Source organism: Thunnus thynnus, chromosome 24 (genome assembly GCF_963924715.1).
Source record: "Thunnus thynnus chromosome 24, fThuThy2.1, whole genome shotgun sequence".
NCBI lineage: Eukaryota > Metazoa > Chordata > Actinopteri > Scombriformes > Scombridae > Thunnus > Thunnus thynnus.
This window is the reverse complement of record NC_089540.1, coordinates 3,689,180-3,706,627: the sequence shown is the minus strand read 5'-3', so window position 1 is coordinate 3,706,627 and position 17,448 is coordinate 3,689,180.

Below are 17,448 nucleotides of genomic sequence, written 5' to 3'. Positions count from 1 at the left end.
TAATGTTTTATTCCACTTTAGGATATTTTCATCTTCTATTTTATTTTACTTTTTAAAAATCCTATTCATGTATTTTTATATCGCTTTGTGTTTCTTTTACATCATGTCTTAATGCCTTCTTCTGCCTTATGTAAAACACTTTGAACCTAGAAATCCCTTGAATAACCTCCTGACTGTGCAAATATTAAGAGATGGAAAGTATGTGAAAGACTAATATGAAAATGTACCAAATACTCAAAGAGGCAAATGTGAAGACATTTGAATTGTTGTGCTAATATTAGATACAAAGTGCTTTTTTATTAGTTTCATTTTGTAAGGTGTTTTTATGAACCCTTGATGTATTATCTTACCTGCACAAAATAGCAAAATAGCTTTGTTCTATTTTTGCTTTTATCATTATGATTCATCACTTTTTTATACCCATGTCTCTATGATTTATCACTGTGCAAATCAACTAAGACTGAAAGACAAGAGCTGCGAAAATGACTGCAGTTATTCCCTTACATGACATTCAGGATGTAACAGTTTCACTGAGATTAGAGGAGAGTCTAGTTGATGTGACAGTCATACGATGGGTTAATGTTGAATATAATGTTGAATTATGTACTGTACTCTGGATAAGTGGGGGTTGTAATATGATGAATATGGGTGTTTTATTGATAAAGTCAGACCGGCTGAAAGGAAAGTTGGCCATTCTTTCCTTATAGAGTTTCTCCAGAAGTGTAGACAGCATGAATATTTAAACGCAATTCCACTTCAACATCCGCTTTATGGCACATAACGTAGATTTACTTTTATGTACCATAAAGCAAATGTTGCACACATGCACAACTTTGGAAGCCAATAGAAAATTAGACAAACAGGAAGAGTAAAATGAAAACTTCTCATGTCTATCAAGCTGTTTAAATATTGAACCGTCTCCTGCAGTTCAGACAGAGGAACTCTGAGCTCTACGCTTTTCTCATTAAGGAGAATCCCGAGGAAACCCAAACAATACCACATGACCAGCCAGAGAACGGATTGCCTTTCACCTCCGTCTCCAACCCATACTCTGCTCCATTTGCCTGAAAGTGACTCCTGCCACCTCAGATCAACGGAAAGAGCTCGTCCATGTGAGAGTTTGATTGGCAGGTACGCTCCGGGTCTCTTTAAATCGAGCCCGGTCTGGAAACAGAGATGTTACAAAGCGCGGCACAGTAAGCATTCTTTGTGGAATCTTTAACCTCTGGCCACTTAGACATAACCCAGGGGTATTAGTGTCAGTAAACCTATAGCCCATATAAGGTTATCCTGGATGGGGATACAGAGTCAAGTGAGCTGGTCCTATAGCACAGAGCATGGACAGTTTGTTCACTTTCCATGTGATATGAGCTGTAATGTTAGAGGAGGCTGCTCAAGTCCTTACATGTCTTTCTAACTGCATTAAACAAGAGTTTTCACTTTTAAGGCAACGTTAAATCATCACATGATGCAACATGTCTGCCTGTCCCACTAGCCATCTATCCATGTAGTACTATACATACAAAAAATGACTTCAGTCAAGTCACACAGCATCTACAAATCTACTTCTCTTATGTGTTGCTGCTTTACTTCTGTTACCTCTATCACAGTTTTCTTTTTAGAGCTTATTTTATATGGTCAACAAATCAAATGGATGGATACTACTTACAAGTATTGTGTGTATCAAAAGCCTGATATATTTTATTCCTCTGTGCCGCAGAGCTCCATTGTTGCCAAAAAACTATTAAACACACCCATGCCTAAACCCTCTTACAGGGGGGAAAAAACCCAATTCCCCAAACCCACTCCAATTGTCATCCACTATATTTCTTCTACTTCAATTGTTACTTTCTTTTCTCCTCTTCTCTCTTTTCTTTCCAACATCTCTACTTGTTCTAAAATCACACACACACAAACCCTCTCTTATACAAAGGTAACCCATAGTCCTCATCAACTCTCACCACACCATCATACCAACATATTCACCCCTGTATCTGCATAACTCGAGCTCAAGCCCTGCTGTCTGTTGTCATTTATACTTTGCAGTATCTTAGTTAAGTTTGAATTTTTCTCAATGTTGAATTTTTCTCAAAAAAACAAATAAACCTTTGGACAAACTTCTTATGAATATAGAATATTACCAGTCTTACCTTTAACTTGAGTTTATACTTAATATGCGAATACTTCCAGCTCGAAAATGATGAGCAAATGGCAAGTGACGTTGCAGCCCCTCCATGTGTCTTTGGGTGTTCCCCAGGGCTCTATACTTGGTCCAACTCTCCTCTGTATTTATTAATGATATTCCTTATGTTGTTAATAATATTCCCATATTCATTTATATGCTGATGATACAATCTTGTATGCCACTGGTCCAACTTCCGATGCAGTGATAAAATCACTTCAGGAAAGTTTTCTTGAAATACAGCAGGTTTTTACTAACCTCATTAAATGCTGCCAAGACTAAAGTTATGTGGTTTGGTCAGAAGGGTACTGTGTCTCCTTCCACCTTGAACATTACCGCTAGAGATGGAACCATCCTAGAACAGGTTACAGTTCATAAATCCCTAGGAATCTGGCTACATAGTACATTGTCCTCCTCTCACCATGTAACCATGTTGAAGTCTAAAACTTGGTTTTCTATATAGAAATCATACCTCCTTTATGTCTGCTGCCAAACACACGACTGTTAAAATGACCATACTTCCCGTGTTTGATTATGGGGATACAATTTATAGATTGGTTTGCAAAACAACACTTCAAAAGCTTGACTCAACTTATTCTGATATTCAACTTGCTATGAATACTCCATTCAAAACACATCACTGCCTTCTGTATTCTCTGGTTAAATGGCCCTCTTTGTATACTCGTCATAACACCAGTTTACCTCTTGGATTCTCACCATCCTTTTTAAGTCAGTTATTTATCTTAGTCATTGCTTTTAAGGGATAACTTATGGATATTTGTAAGGCCATCACTGTAAATAAGAAACTGTTCTTAATGTCTTGCCTGGTAAAATAAAGGTTAAATAAAATAAAAATGAAAAGCAGATACTTGGCATTAATAGCTTAACAAATACAGTCTGTGTCTATAAACTTACACTATAAGTGGAGGTTGATGGACTGTAACAGGCATTGATACCTGTAAAGCTCCCCAGTGTGACAAATGTGTTTTTCTGAGCTCAGCTGCTTTTGAGGGGAGAAAAAAAAGCTGCACAGTGTCTCTTAAGAGGCTCTTGGGAATCGAGCTTGAAGGGTTGGAGATAGAGTGAACTAACAGGGCACTTAGCTGCTATCTGTGGCTAAACAGGGCTACTCCAGGATCTTATTCTCAGCAGAATGCTGCGCTAGGATGTCTGCAGGGAGCTCAGACCACTGCTCATCCTCTAAGTCGTTTAGATCTCTCCAGACATGACAAGGACTCTCATCTCGTATGGGTCCTGGTCAGGGTCTACAGTGCAGACGCACACACTAGACACATGTGATTCAAGCTGAGTAATGGAGAAAAGGAAGCAGACAGAGGGAGATAGACTGGCAGATGGGCGGGTATATTACTCTCTGTTGAAGTTCACTCCTCCAGTTTCGTTCTGCTCCTGCTCTTACTTTAGTCGTTATATAGTTAATGACAGCAAGTGATACTCGTCTACACTGGCAGCAAGCCCAGGCCAACACCAGGTTTAATTTGACGAGGTGCAGTGAATGATTGATCGAGACACGAGTCATATCATGAAATCAAGCTCAACCCAAGCAGTGACCTTACAGCCAAGGTCAACTGACACCTGTGATTGTGTATTTGTGCCGCCTGCCCTCTCAGACAACGTGAAAGTCATGGCTCCTCTTTCAGACGGGTCGCATAATGGCTTATTGTGTTCCCCCTTGAGAACAAGACTTGTAAATGATTGCAATTAATCAAATTAGGCCAGTGAGGAGCAGGGTCGGATGTGTTTGACTGCTTTTAGAGCTTCTTCATGGTGCTGTTTGGTGTCTGGCAAAAACTGTCTGATGAGCTTTACAGGTAAAGTTTAGGAGGCATTCAGGGGAAAAATCTAATTCCTCCTGACTGACATGATTGTTCTGTTTTATGCTGCTTTCAGTTGTGGGATGTAACTAAGTACATTTACTCAAGAACTGTGCTTAAAGCAGTGGTTCCATATTTCAGGAAATACAGTATTTGCTTTCTTGCCAAGAGTTAAATGAAAAGATTGATACCACTATTACAGAAATGTGTGGTATCGATCTTCTCATCTAACTCTCAGAAAGAAAGGGGATGAGTGCATTTCACAAAATGTAAAATTATTGCCTTCAGTACATTTTTGAGATACTCCTACTGTACTTGTACTGTATATTTCCAGTTCATGCAACTTTATCTTACTTTATATTTACTTTACAAATTAAGATTTTATATATAAAACATGAGCTTATAAAATGTGAAGCATTGCTTTACTGTATATTAAACTGCCCAATAGCATATAAGGCAAATTCTCTTCACCTCAGCCAGTTACCACAGTAAACAGCTATAATATATAAGAATATGACATTAACAGGGGTCATTCTGCTGCATAACAAGTACTTTTACTTTTGATTCTTTAGGTACATTTGACTGATAATACTTGTGTACTTGTATTTCAGTAATGTTTTGAGGACTTTTTCTTGTAATGGAGTATTTCTACATGGTGGCATTGCTACTTTTAAATACTTCTAAATATGTCTTCCACCACTGGTTGCCACTGTTTGTTTAAGATCCCACCAGGGTACAAACCACTCTATTGGCCAGACTCTAATCTGTGAGACTTTCACCGATCAAGTTTCAACAATGCTTTGCAGCAGCTGGCCCTACCTCTGGCCTCCCAGTGGAGTCCCTGTGCATAGAAATGAATTGATTTCTAATTTCTAATACAGTTGCACCAGACATAATGTGTAGTAGGTGTGTTTAAATATTATGGCCAACAGAGGGCGATATAAACCTAGCTTTTCTCCATAAAATGAGTTCTCAGAAATAATAAGAGCAACTCTTTTCTTTTATGACACTGAGCTAAAGCTATTAAATTTATCATTTCCATTTACCTGTAACAATTACAACGCTTCCCTTCCAGCTGAATTATATTAAATCCTCTAACCGAGCCCTAGGTTTCACTGTGAGACACCACTGGCTTCTGCATCATATATACACTTGCAACCAGATCATAAAATATTTAGAGTGGGGATAACACCATACAGTATATCACCTATAGCACCATCTGGAGAGTCCTATGAATTCTAATGATGTTAGCTCACATTGCTGCAAAATCATGACCACAATACTATTAGGAAAGCATGACATTTAAAACTAGAACTAAAATTATCCAGGTGATACTCGAGGTGACATCCCTCTTTACCTCTACATAACTTTGTTACATCTAATGAGGCCAGCTGCTTTCAGAGGTGCCCTATAAGAGAAACTGAATCCTGCTGCCGCTGTAGAAGTCATTGTCTAAGTTTATGGGACGCTTCTATAGTTTCCTTTGCCCTCGATAGCTAGTGGGCTCCTGTTACAGTGAGACCATGTGAGGTGCACTGATGGCGTCACACCATCAGCTGCTTACAGCTCCAATTAATTGTGTTTAATTACATCTTTATGACTTAAGTAAACTAAGACTCAGTGTGAATGTCTTTGGTTACAGATTACTGGTTGTTTTTCATCCTTGTTTAACTGAAAGTTCACAGTGTTTACTGTGAAATGTTGCAGAGGAAGTGGAGTGTCTTTTTGGCATAAAACGTAATTGGTTAAATTAATTAGAAAACAACTAAATGAACCAGACGTCTCCACGGACTGTAAAGTGAGCTGCATAATTGGATATCAAGTGGTGGATGCATTTAGAAGCTCTCAGAATTTGCTGACCAACAGCCGATCATAGCATGCAGCACACATAAGATCTGACTGTCTTTATGCAACAAAATAATCTTCTTCATGTTAAAGAAATAGTTTGACATTTTGGGAAATACACTTATTAACTTTCTTGTCAAAAGTTAGATATAAAGATTGATACTGTTATCTGTCTTAAAACAATAGTCAGATGCCTACATGTACATTGGAACAGGTTTTGCTTGCTGTAATCATTCCTCCTGTTCATACTGATCATTAGAAGATCCCCTTCAAATGTGCTTTCAATGTAAGTGATGGGGGACAAAATCCACAGTCCACTTTTTGTGCAAAAATCTATTAAAAAATTTATAAAGCTAATATGAGGCTTGAGCCGTCCAAATTAGTCAAATCAAGTGGATATTTTCCAAAGTTAGTCTTTTTAGAACATTTCCTCTTTGTGTTAACCTGGACAGTGTTTCCCTGTTGAGCAGCAGTTGAAGGATTGTAACAAAAGGGCTGTTACCTTGGCAGATATCCACTTGCTTTGACTAATTTTGACAGCTGAAGCCTCATATTATTTTTAGATAAACTTTTAAACACATTTTTGCACAAAATGAGGACTGTGGATTTTGGCCCCCATCAATTACATTGAAAGCACATCAAGAATTTTAATGACCAGTATGAATATGATGAGTGGCGAAAAGTCTTGGATCTTTGGGGACTGAGAAACAGAAACAGTTTAACAGTACCAACGCAGTAATTAGCTTCCCCTGTATGTAGCAAGCCTGACCTTCATGCAGGAGACCAGATATTGCCTCCAGCCACACGCATACAATTAACATCGTAAACACAATCTTTCCCCAACCTTAACCAAGTTTTTTCATTTCCATATAACCATCATATATTTTATTTGCCATAACCTTGATTTTTCCCTAACCTTAACCATACCATAATTGTCATGTGCAGATATGTCAGAAAGAAAGACTTAGAAAAACGTTGGCAATGGATATAAACCAGGGTTTTGCAGAAATGTCTGATATCACCATTCTTGTCCGGTGATTGGGTTATAACCACAGCAGGATGACTGATATTCATGATAATGACAAGAGGCACTTTTTCAGAATTAAAATATATGTTGTTGTAATGAGAACTGTTATACTGATACTGTACCTCTATAAAGTCTCCTTTTTGATTGTCCCTATACAAGGATGTCTGGAACATGTAGGCATGCTTGTTTAGAGGCACTTGAGCTCTGTGGACACTTGTAGTTTGATGCCAGGTCATTCAGCTGAAGGACACTCTGTGTCCACTCTTCCGCCTCATGCTTTTGGATACATTAAGCATTGAACTCGATCACTGATTACATAAGAGACATGGAGAAGCAATAGTATAAATATCCCAGTGGATCAAAGCTGCATTCTATATTTAGCCCTTTATATTGTCAATTAGCTAGCTGGTAGCTTTACTTTCCTAGAAAATAATTCTCAGTCAGTTATCTGTCACTCGATACAGCATGTCAATAAGCTAAATGTAGGAGCTTTTTGCAGTCATCTCTCAATGTCATTAGCCATAAATCAATGGAGGAGATTGATCAGTGGGCAACTTCACCTTGTATGACATCGTTTAAATTGATTGTCCTGTCAAGTTATTAGACAGGGTCGATGATTTGTGAGTGTAGTAATGTGCAAATGGTAGATTGGGCTTTGGGTTATTCAAATATTTTTCAGAGCCAGGAAAATGTTACTAGATTTAGCAGCTCCTCAGGCACCACAGGTGACTTGATTTCTCAGGAGCAACCGGATACAAATATAGCTGTTTTATTTGGACTGTGGGGAGCAATGTGTTGGCTCCCGAAGCTTGTGGCGGTAAATTGGTACAGCTGATGCCAGCGCACATACACTTTCAGTACTGTCGTGCCTAATGTAAAGTGATGTGGTGATCACAGTGCTTTTAATACACAGTCTAGCCCCTGTCTGTCCTCTGAGAGCTGGGTGCTGTAGCAAATATATTCATGTGTAAATGAATAAAATCACCTGGCAACTTCTCGCAACTCTTTGATCAGCCAAGAGCCAGAGTCTTTGAAACTTGGCAGCAGTGGTCTAGAGGCATAAAGAACCACAGTTTTTGGAGCAGAGCTAGCAAACTTGAATAGTAATTAAAGGACAGAGGTTAATGTAAATATCAATCTAAGTCCTGGGTACATTTTTTCAGCTGCACTCTTGGCATGTCTATATAGGGCTGGCAATGATGGTCAGTTGGTCCACCTCTTGGTTCCAGACTGAAATATCTCAACAACTATTGGATGGATTGCCATAAAATTTTGTGCAGATATTCATGGTCCCCAGAGGCTGAAGCACACTAACTTTCAGAGTAATCCCCTGACTGTTCCTCTAGTGTCACCCGCAGGTCAACATTTTCACATAGCCAATGAAATATCTCAACAGCTACTGGATGGATTAGCTCAAAATTCGGTACAGACATTCACGGTTTCCAGAGGTTTAATTGTAATAACTTTGATGTTCCCTTAAAGGACATATTCAGAATTTTTCAAGTCTGTCTTAAAGCAACGGTCAGGAGCTGCTGCTATTATTATTTCTTGTATTTTTATTGTTTTTATTTTTATTATTGTTGTGGCTGTGCTTCTCTGTGTACCTCCCTCTTCACTCTCAACCCAACCAATCAAGGCAGATGGCTGCCCACATAGAGCCCGGTAATGCTCGAAGTTTCTTCCTGTTAAAAAGAGTTTTTCTTTGCCACTGTTGCAGAGTGCTTGCTCATGGGAAATGTTGGGTCTATGTAAATTAAAGAGTACTGTCTAGACCTGCTCTATGTGAAAAGGTCCCTGAAATAACTTCTGTTGTGATTTGGTTTTATAGAAATACATTGAACTTGACTTGACTTGACCATTATGAGCATGTTAGCATACTGACATTAGCATTTAGCCCAAAGCACTGCCTCATAGAGCCATGAGCGTGGCTCTTGTACATTCATTTGTGATCTTGGAAGGGCAGCTGTCTAGCTAACTAGATTACATACAGTTATTATTTGGCAGTATGGTGGATTGTACTTGGAAGAATGCTAATTAAATGACTTATGGCTGCAGGTAATAGCTTCATAATATCAGCTAGTACCTCTTTTTTCCTTTTCCTCTGAGGTTTAACTGATCCAGGGAGATTATTCCTAATGTGTCTAATGTGCATACTATATATACATGTATATGTGTGTGTGTTTGTGTGTAAAGGGGTTTTTATCTGCATGTAAAACAATATCCATGTTGGTGTCTTCTTGTGCATATATCCTTATTGCCATCCACATGCAGTATCTGTCAGGGACCTACAGCACAGGTTTTAATCCTGAAATCTTCCTCTCTGTCTACAGCTTGGACAGATGCAGATATCCAATTCTTCCCGGGAGAATCCAATCCTTGCCGACTAATGCCTTGCCAGTGGAGGTGGCATGACGGGGAATTCCACAGAGGAGTATCATGGCTGCCCCTATAACTCCACTTAAACAAGCCATTGATAAAGGCTTATTATATCTGACTGTGGCTGCCACACAAAACGTCAACTCCCCGACCTGGCTGACTCCTCCTGCCTGACTCAGAGAAACATGTAGTGACAGATGACGATAGCATTTGTCTTTCAGAGGAAAAATCTTGCTGTTGTGTGCTGAAAAAGGCTGAGGTGAAGAAGTTGGCACGTGTGACTGATTTGTGTGTGCATTGTAGGGAGTTGGAGGTGACAGAATCTAGAGATGATCCATCCAGTGATAGGGATAGGACAAGTTGCCACGGCAACCCTGGCTCCTGATCCCCCAGACCGGCTGGAGCTGGCACAGAATGAGAGCAGGCGAGCAGGAGAGAGACAGACTGGAGGAGAGGGGGGCGAGATTGCTTCGGTCGGCTGGAGTAATGCCAGAGGTTTTGACAACAGTACGGTAATGAACAGGAGGGATGGAGCCATCGGAAAGCAAGTCGGTCTCCAGAGGGAAAGCCTCTTAATAGTTAGGCCACCTGAAACCATCAACCCTTCATGAACTGACAACACGGGACTCACACACATACACACACACATTTACTGCACAGAAAATACAAAGTCCCAGCAGAAGAACATACTGTACACTTACAAACATAAAAACACAGACATACTGTATTGTTACACCAGACGTGAGCAATCTTGTATACACGTGAGTCACACACAGAGATGTACACGCATACACAGCAATACATACAGTATACACTCATCAACCACAGGTCATGAGTCAGCGATGTGATGAGACACGTGTGATGGTAGGTGGGTTCAAGCAGTTATCTATGAACTCACATATTGCAATAATGTTTGGGCTGCTGTATATTCCACTGCAAACTGAGGGAGATTACATTTCACCTTTTCTCTTTTTTGTTTCTTTATTGACAGCTGTAATTTTAGTGTTCATCATTTTATTTATTTTCTTTTTTTGTTGAGATGCCATTATAAATCCATTTGTGTATTTGCTTTTAAATCTCACCAGCAGGAGTGCTTTTTAAAATCCATTAATGTATTATGTTTTTGTGTTTTGTTACCTATGAAAATAACTCTAACCTCTCATGCAAACCTTAGAGAAACATTTTTCATTTATTCCAACACAAAATAAGGGGTCTAAGATAAATATTAGGGGTCACCAGATGATTTGGATAAGAAGGAAAGAAAAGATATTAATTACACAAAATTATTCTTATTTCTTCTGTTTTTACTCTCAAAATGTCACATTTTGGGGCCTCTAAAAATTCTTAAGTGAGTAAGTCTACGTCCATTTTAAGAGGTCACAAGCCAGGTTGGGTCTCACCACTGGTGTAGGTGTCTTTAATCAATAATTTGAAAGATTTGTATGGTATGTTGACCTAAATCAATTGCTTGCCTTAAGAGTAATTATGAGTATTTATATTGGGAAAAGGACTGAACACAGCAAAACCATAGGATGTAAGTTTTCCTTGTACACTATACTTCTGAATATGCACTGTAACTCTAATAACTATAAATATTAGAGAGCTACATTTGGACCAACTTCTGTACTCTAGAAATCATCAGGAAAAGACGAGAGATTACCAGGATAGAAAGTAATTCAATTGGTAAACAAAGTTTATAAATATCTCAGTCCCTGTGTGCTCTGCCAACACTAATCGCAATGCATCATAATGTTGGTCTATTCGTGACTCAGTGTAGTATGTATGCTTAGTACAGAGAATATACAACAATATGATCTTCATTCTGATCTCTGTAGATTGTTGTTTATCCCCAACTGTCTCTAGTCACATAATGTTAACAGATAATTTTCTGAAAAAAAAAGTTTCCATTGTGAGTTTATGGAAGAGAATGGAGAACATTGCATATCACTTCACATTTATGACTATATTCTTGGGCTACATTTAAAATTTTAATGTTACCCAAAGTAGTTCTGCTGCCAAGTGAGTGATATTTAAAACTTACTATCAATATCATTCCTTAGATTTAAATGCCAACTCACTATTGTTACCAGAAGAGGATGATTATTGTGACTTGTTTGTGATTCTGTGGCTGGGGAACATCCAGCTGCTCTTGTCATCCTCTGTAATGGCAATCACTGCTTTATTTAATTACACACATAGGTGTATGATGAGTGCAAATCTCGGGTGTGAACACATGTTTACGAAAGCTGTGTGTGAGGGGATGATGGAGCAAAGAGTTGCTGTAACACTGCACCTTGCCACCACAGCTTTAATTTCACAAGTGACAAAGAATTTCATTCTCTCTCTCTGCAGGAGTCATTGTAAGGCAATTTTGTATGTTTTTTGTAAACTTTGCCACACATATAGTGACAAGCATTCATATATGGGAGCTAAGCAGTTAGCAACCAGAGAAATGTGGAGTTAAAGGCACCACAGCTGTAATCTATGAAGGTGATGGATGCTATAACAGATCAATTTTTATACTCTATAAAATCAGCCACATATGTTCACCAATGTTTACCATTTACACATTGTTTTATTGTTTTAGCATTCTAATATAAATAGCAGTAAACACAAAGTGCAGCTGCAGCTGATGGGGATGTCATTAGTTTTTAGGGTATTTTGAAGCACAAATTTAAAAATATTTGACCTGATTATGGCGCTGGATGAAAGTTCAGAGGATCATTAAAATATGTTGCATTTTATGGCACTCCATCCAATAGTTGTTGAGACTTTTCACCCCCAACCGCATCACCAATCTTGACCTCATGGTGGTGTTAGAGAAAAGGTCAGAGGATTACCACAGTCATTATCATCTGGGAACAACGAATGTCTGCACAAAATTTGGTGCCAATCCATCTAGTAGATGTTGAGACATTTCACTCGATACATGGAAACTTTCATCTACTGATGGTGCTTGAGGAAAAGTCAGGAGATCACCAAAGTCAGTAGGGGACCATGAATGTCTTTAGAAAATTTCATAGATGCTAGCATGGCTAAAAACCCAAAGCCTAACCCTGTAATAACTAAGGCTGGATTACCAACTGGTCAAAGTCAATGTGTATTAGTTGCTTTTTTGTAATTTAATTACTTGCCAATATAAATTTGTACCACTAAAGTACAATATCAACTGGGTCCTTCATTATTATTTAATCTTGTAGCCCATACTTCTACTGGGACTCTGTCAAAATGTAGTTCTAACACCTTAATTATTGTAGTCTATACTGTGCTCACATTGTGCACATGGTATACTCACATGGTAAATAAAGTTGCATTTCATCAAATTGTCACTGACACACAGAAAATAGTGGTCAGATAGTATTCCAGGATAGGAGTGCTTTTGGTTTCTGTCCAAAATATAATGAAGTTAACTTCTGTTGTGTGCTGTGTGCACTGTACTTGTTGGGAATTCAATGGGGGCAAACATTTTTGCCCTAGGGGCCCCCAAACAGGTTAATCCAGCCATGGTCATAACTGCAAGAAGAAGTGGGAACAGGCCAAAATGACTTTACAAAAATGGCCTCCCTGCAGTTCACTAAAACTCAAACGTGGACTCTTAAGGACGAGTACATACACACAAAAACAGACATACACACACACTACACTGAGTCAGAGTCACTCCACTTTGGCACCTCAAGTGGACTTGCAAAGAGACAGGGACATGTGCAGGGTGATACATCTCTGGGATGACACCTCTCTTTGGCGATGAGCTGTGCAGTCACAGGCGTTTAGCTGTGATGGCGACACTGACAGAAGACAAAGCCACGGGTTTACGCAGAGCCGCCGGCGGTATCTTGGAGTGACACGTGGGTTATCGTTGACACGCCAACACTGCGTCCCCAGCGCGTATTTCCCATGAACCACTGAGCGTAACTGCACAGCTCCCAAAAGATAGTGAGACAACAGATGAGGAAAGGTGAGACATTTATCTATGGAAGAGGCCAGCGGTGGAAAAAGTCTGGGACAAAAGGTGGATGGGTGACTGCAGTGAAAATAATAAGACCTCAGATAACTTTCTTGTCATTCTTCTTCATCTGTTTTTACTTCCTACCTCATTTTCTGCCACTTCTCTATCCTGCCTGATGTTGTCCATTCATTCAGCAGTGATCTTTTTGACGGTCAGCCTTGTTCCATTGTCGTTTCCTGGCTCCCAGCCACAGCAGAGATCAAGGGCCAACAAAAACAAGAACAGGCAGAAATAAACTGGGAGAGAATAGAGAGACAGAGAGGGTCATTCCTGGGTGTAGGCAGCCATTTGCCCTGGAGTGATCCGTGGATTAGGGGCCAAGGCCTGGTTGCTCCATCTAAATTGCTCCACATACTGAACAGATTAAGCTAAAAATGAATGGACCAACCGAGCTGATAGAGTCAGGCTTATGGGGGGATATTCTCCTTTTAAAAACACTCCCAGCAGCAGTGGCAGCAGCAAGGAAGCTAAAGGCCGATGCCAGTTGGGAGATTATCATAGAGGGGAATTTATTTTCTCCTGGAGGAATACACTGATAGTACTGGCTTGGGTATACCGTCATTGATGCTACTGATTTAGCATCATCATTATCGCCATCAAGATAAATAACCATTGTCAAGTATTACTCCACTGTCATCATGATTATGCTTATCATCGTTACCACGTTAATCATCACTGCCAGTTTAATTTCATGACCACCACTATCAGCAGCATCATCACCTTCATCTTTTTAGCCATGCTGACAACATGGCAATGTCGATCTGTCAGTCCAACACTTTGGTCCACTGAAATATCTCAACAGCTAGAGAATGAAATGCTACGAAATTTTGTGCAGCCATCTGTGGTCCCCAGAGGATCAATCCTACTAACTCAAAATGCCACAAAATCTTGGTGATCCCTGACTTTCCATCTGGTGTTTCTAGACTGTTAAGTGTTAGTTGATTCTCAGGGAAATGAGTTGTTGACAATTGGAAATTTATGATCCCCAGAGGATGAATCCTACTTACTTTGGTAAGCCTGTTATTCTTCCTCTAGCACCACCATAAGGTTGGCATTTGTGTTTTTTGTGTTCAACTATTGGATAGTTTTCCATGACATTTCATACACAACATTATACACACAATCATGACACTCTTAGGATGAAATGTAATACCTTTGGTGAGCCCCTCATTTGCCATTTAGCATAGCCTAATCAGCAGGTCAAAATTTAATTTATCCAATACTTTACGACCAAATACCTGTAAGACCCATTACATTTCCATCAGCCTCAGCTTTGTTAGCACATTAAAATGTTTATCTAAGATGGCAAACATGGCAAACATTATACTTTAGCTGCAAAACATCTGCATGTTAGCATTGTCCCTCTGAGCATGTTAGCATGATTAAGTGGGTAGATCAAAGCACCGCTGTGTCCAAGTGCACCCTGACAGAGCTGCTAGCCTGGCTTTAGTCAACAAGTTATTTATAGGTATTCATTATATTGATTTAAAGGTGTTAAATAGATAAAGTTATCTCACCCTCATGTGACTCTGCTAACTGAAAGGGGATTCCCACTCCAAAATCCAACACTGCAACCACTTTAATTCCTCATTGTATTAATCAGAAATGTATCATGAGATATTACAAAATGTGAAAATTAGAACATTTATAAATGAGGGGTGTGAGGGTCATAAAAACTGCAGCCTCAGGGCAATGATATGCAGTAGAGGGATATTCCAATGCTCCAGATACATATAAATACACACACACTCACACACAGACACACCTACTATTCATTCCTCTCTGTAGTCATGAATGAGCTGATGGTGAGTGGATCAGGCTGCGTCGGGTTTATTTAATGACTGCTGCACAAGCTACAGTACACTGAGCCTCTCTCATGGGCTGAGGTCAGAGAAAATACCTCATAGTAATAGAGATCCTTTACAACCACCAGGGGAAATCATTGCTGGTTTGTTGGCAGGCCAAGTAATTAACCATGTTAGCTTTCCTACACTCACAAAAGCTGGAGAATAAACCTTGTAGGTCCTAACCTTTAAATCCTGTGTCACATAAAGTGGATGGGGGCTATTTGACAGCGAACAGCATTCTTAAATTCTGCATGGCAAAGCCAATTTTAAATGATTTAGCACTGACAGCGGAGGAGGAATTGATGTGATTTTCTATTGATTGAAGAGCAAAGTTCTCATTTCGCTGAACATCTCAGGAGCAGGTGGGAATTCAGTGTCTGCTCTTGCTCTGGGACAATTCAGCAGGATGGATGTTTGCTGTCAAGGGGGCTTGATCCCAGGTTGAAGGCCAGTCTCTACTCACCACTCACACCTTTTGAATCAATGTATCACTCTACCACAAGCAATGCTGAATCTGGACCTCCTTGCTACATGAATGACAGCCTGTCACAGGCTTACAGTGTTTGGTATTAGTCTACCTAATTAGCAGGGCCCAGAGCAAGGTTACACTGTACAGTAATAACCATTTCTCTTTCTCCAATACATCTTAATGATGATGATGATGATCCCATAGGGCAAAGTTCTAATCATTCACCTGCTGACTCAGCTCCAATTATAAAGTGGCTGTTTCAGCTCTATCCTTTTTCAACTTAGACACGTCCTACACCAAAACCCAGAGACTAACATCCATTCCTGCTAAAACAGAGCCATTTCTTGAAACTTTTTTGCCCATTAAGGCCCAATCACAATAGTGTTTAAAATGTGGTAATTCTGTAGTGAAATACATTTATTTTAATTCCATTAAAATAAATGTATTTATTCAACTAGTTAATTTAAGTATCCTGGTGAGTTGTCCCTAGGTCAGCAAGCTTCTACTACGCATATTTTGCAAAGACGCAGGGATGAATTTCATTGTGACACTCTGTGGTGTGATTGCTTTTGTATCACTCAGTGTCTACTGTATAAGTGAAGCTTTATTATTACAGAGTTGCAGAACTCAATCACTAGATAGATTCATTTAGCCATAAAATTGCTGGACAAACTGACTCTTCTGACAATATTTCCCAAGAGGCAAAGGGTCTTAATATTTTCAATATGATAGAAATGATCACTTGGTTGCTCTTAAAAGAATACAGCTGGTGTCATAACCAAAGCAAATATCTCTTCTGAAATATTTCAAACCCTCTAACTTTACCTCATAATTCCCTCACGTATTACCACTAAGACCCACATCTCTCTTGCATTGTTTCATTTCCACTCAAGTATTCATTATACCTTTAACAACATCTTAGGGATTAAACTTAATTTCCGTCTCTTACCGTGACTCATAAACCTAGCCTATAGGATGCAGCCTCATAAACGACGTACACAGATAAGTGATGTTCCAGATAAATGGAAAATAAATACAGTTTTATCTATTTATAGCATCAGTTCCCATAAACCACAAAACCTCCTTGCCAATAGCTATAGTAAGAGATATTCAAGGAGCACATGGAAACAAGAAGACGTGAGCACATTGGTATTTCTGTCACCTCTCAGCAAATAGACTGATCATCCCAAAATGAAACTCTTATAAACCTGCAAAACATGATACCAGTGAGGTTAATGTTTTATAATAAATTGAGTTATTATTATAACAAAGGTTCAGGAACAAGACCACGCCCCTCTCTCTCACTAAATGCAATCACCTGCGCCTCACTAATTCAATCATCCGTGCATACCTATATAAGCGTGTCTAACCCCTTTCTCTCCCGTTCGTCTCAGTTCTCACGTGACCTACGACACGCTTGCATCGCAAACATGGATGCATAATAAGAGCTCTTATAATACATCCATGATCGCAAATGCTTACCTACCGCCCGTGATCCGTGATCCACATTCCTCGGCAACATACCGCCCACGACTGGATCCAGCAGTACCAACAAGATGTCTCCTTCACCACCACATCCACATGGAACCCTTCTCCTCCAGACGCCGTGCTTCTGATCAGCTGGGATCCAGACGCTCCACATGCATCCACGCAATGGCCCACTCGGACGCGACTCTTTTCCAAGAGATTAACATCTTCAACCGTCTCCTTGCTCACCTCCAGCGAGCTCTCAAGGAGACGGTCATCCCACTCCTACGAAACGATGATAAAGACAAACTTTCCAACCCTATGCAGACTCTACTTCCATCAACCCTCTCGCCGGCAGCTCAAATCCTCCCGCTCTTCCAGGTTCATTGTCCGCCGC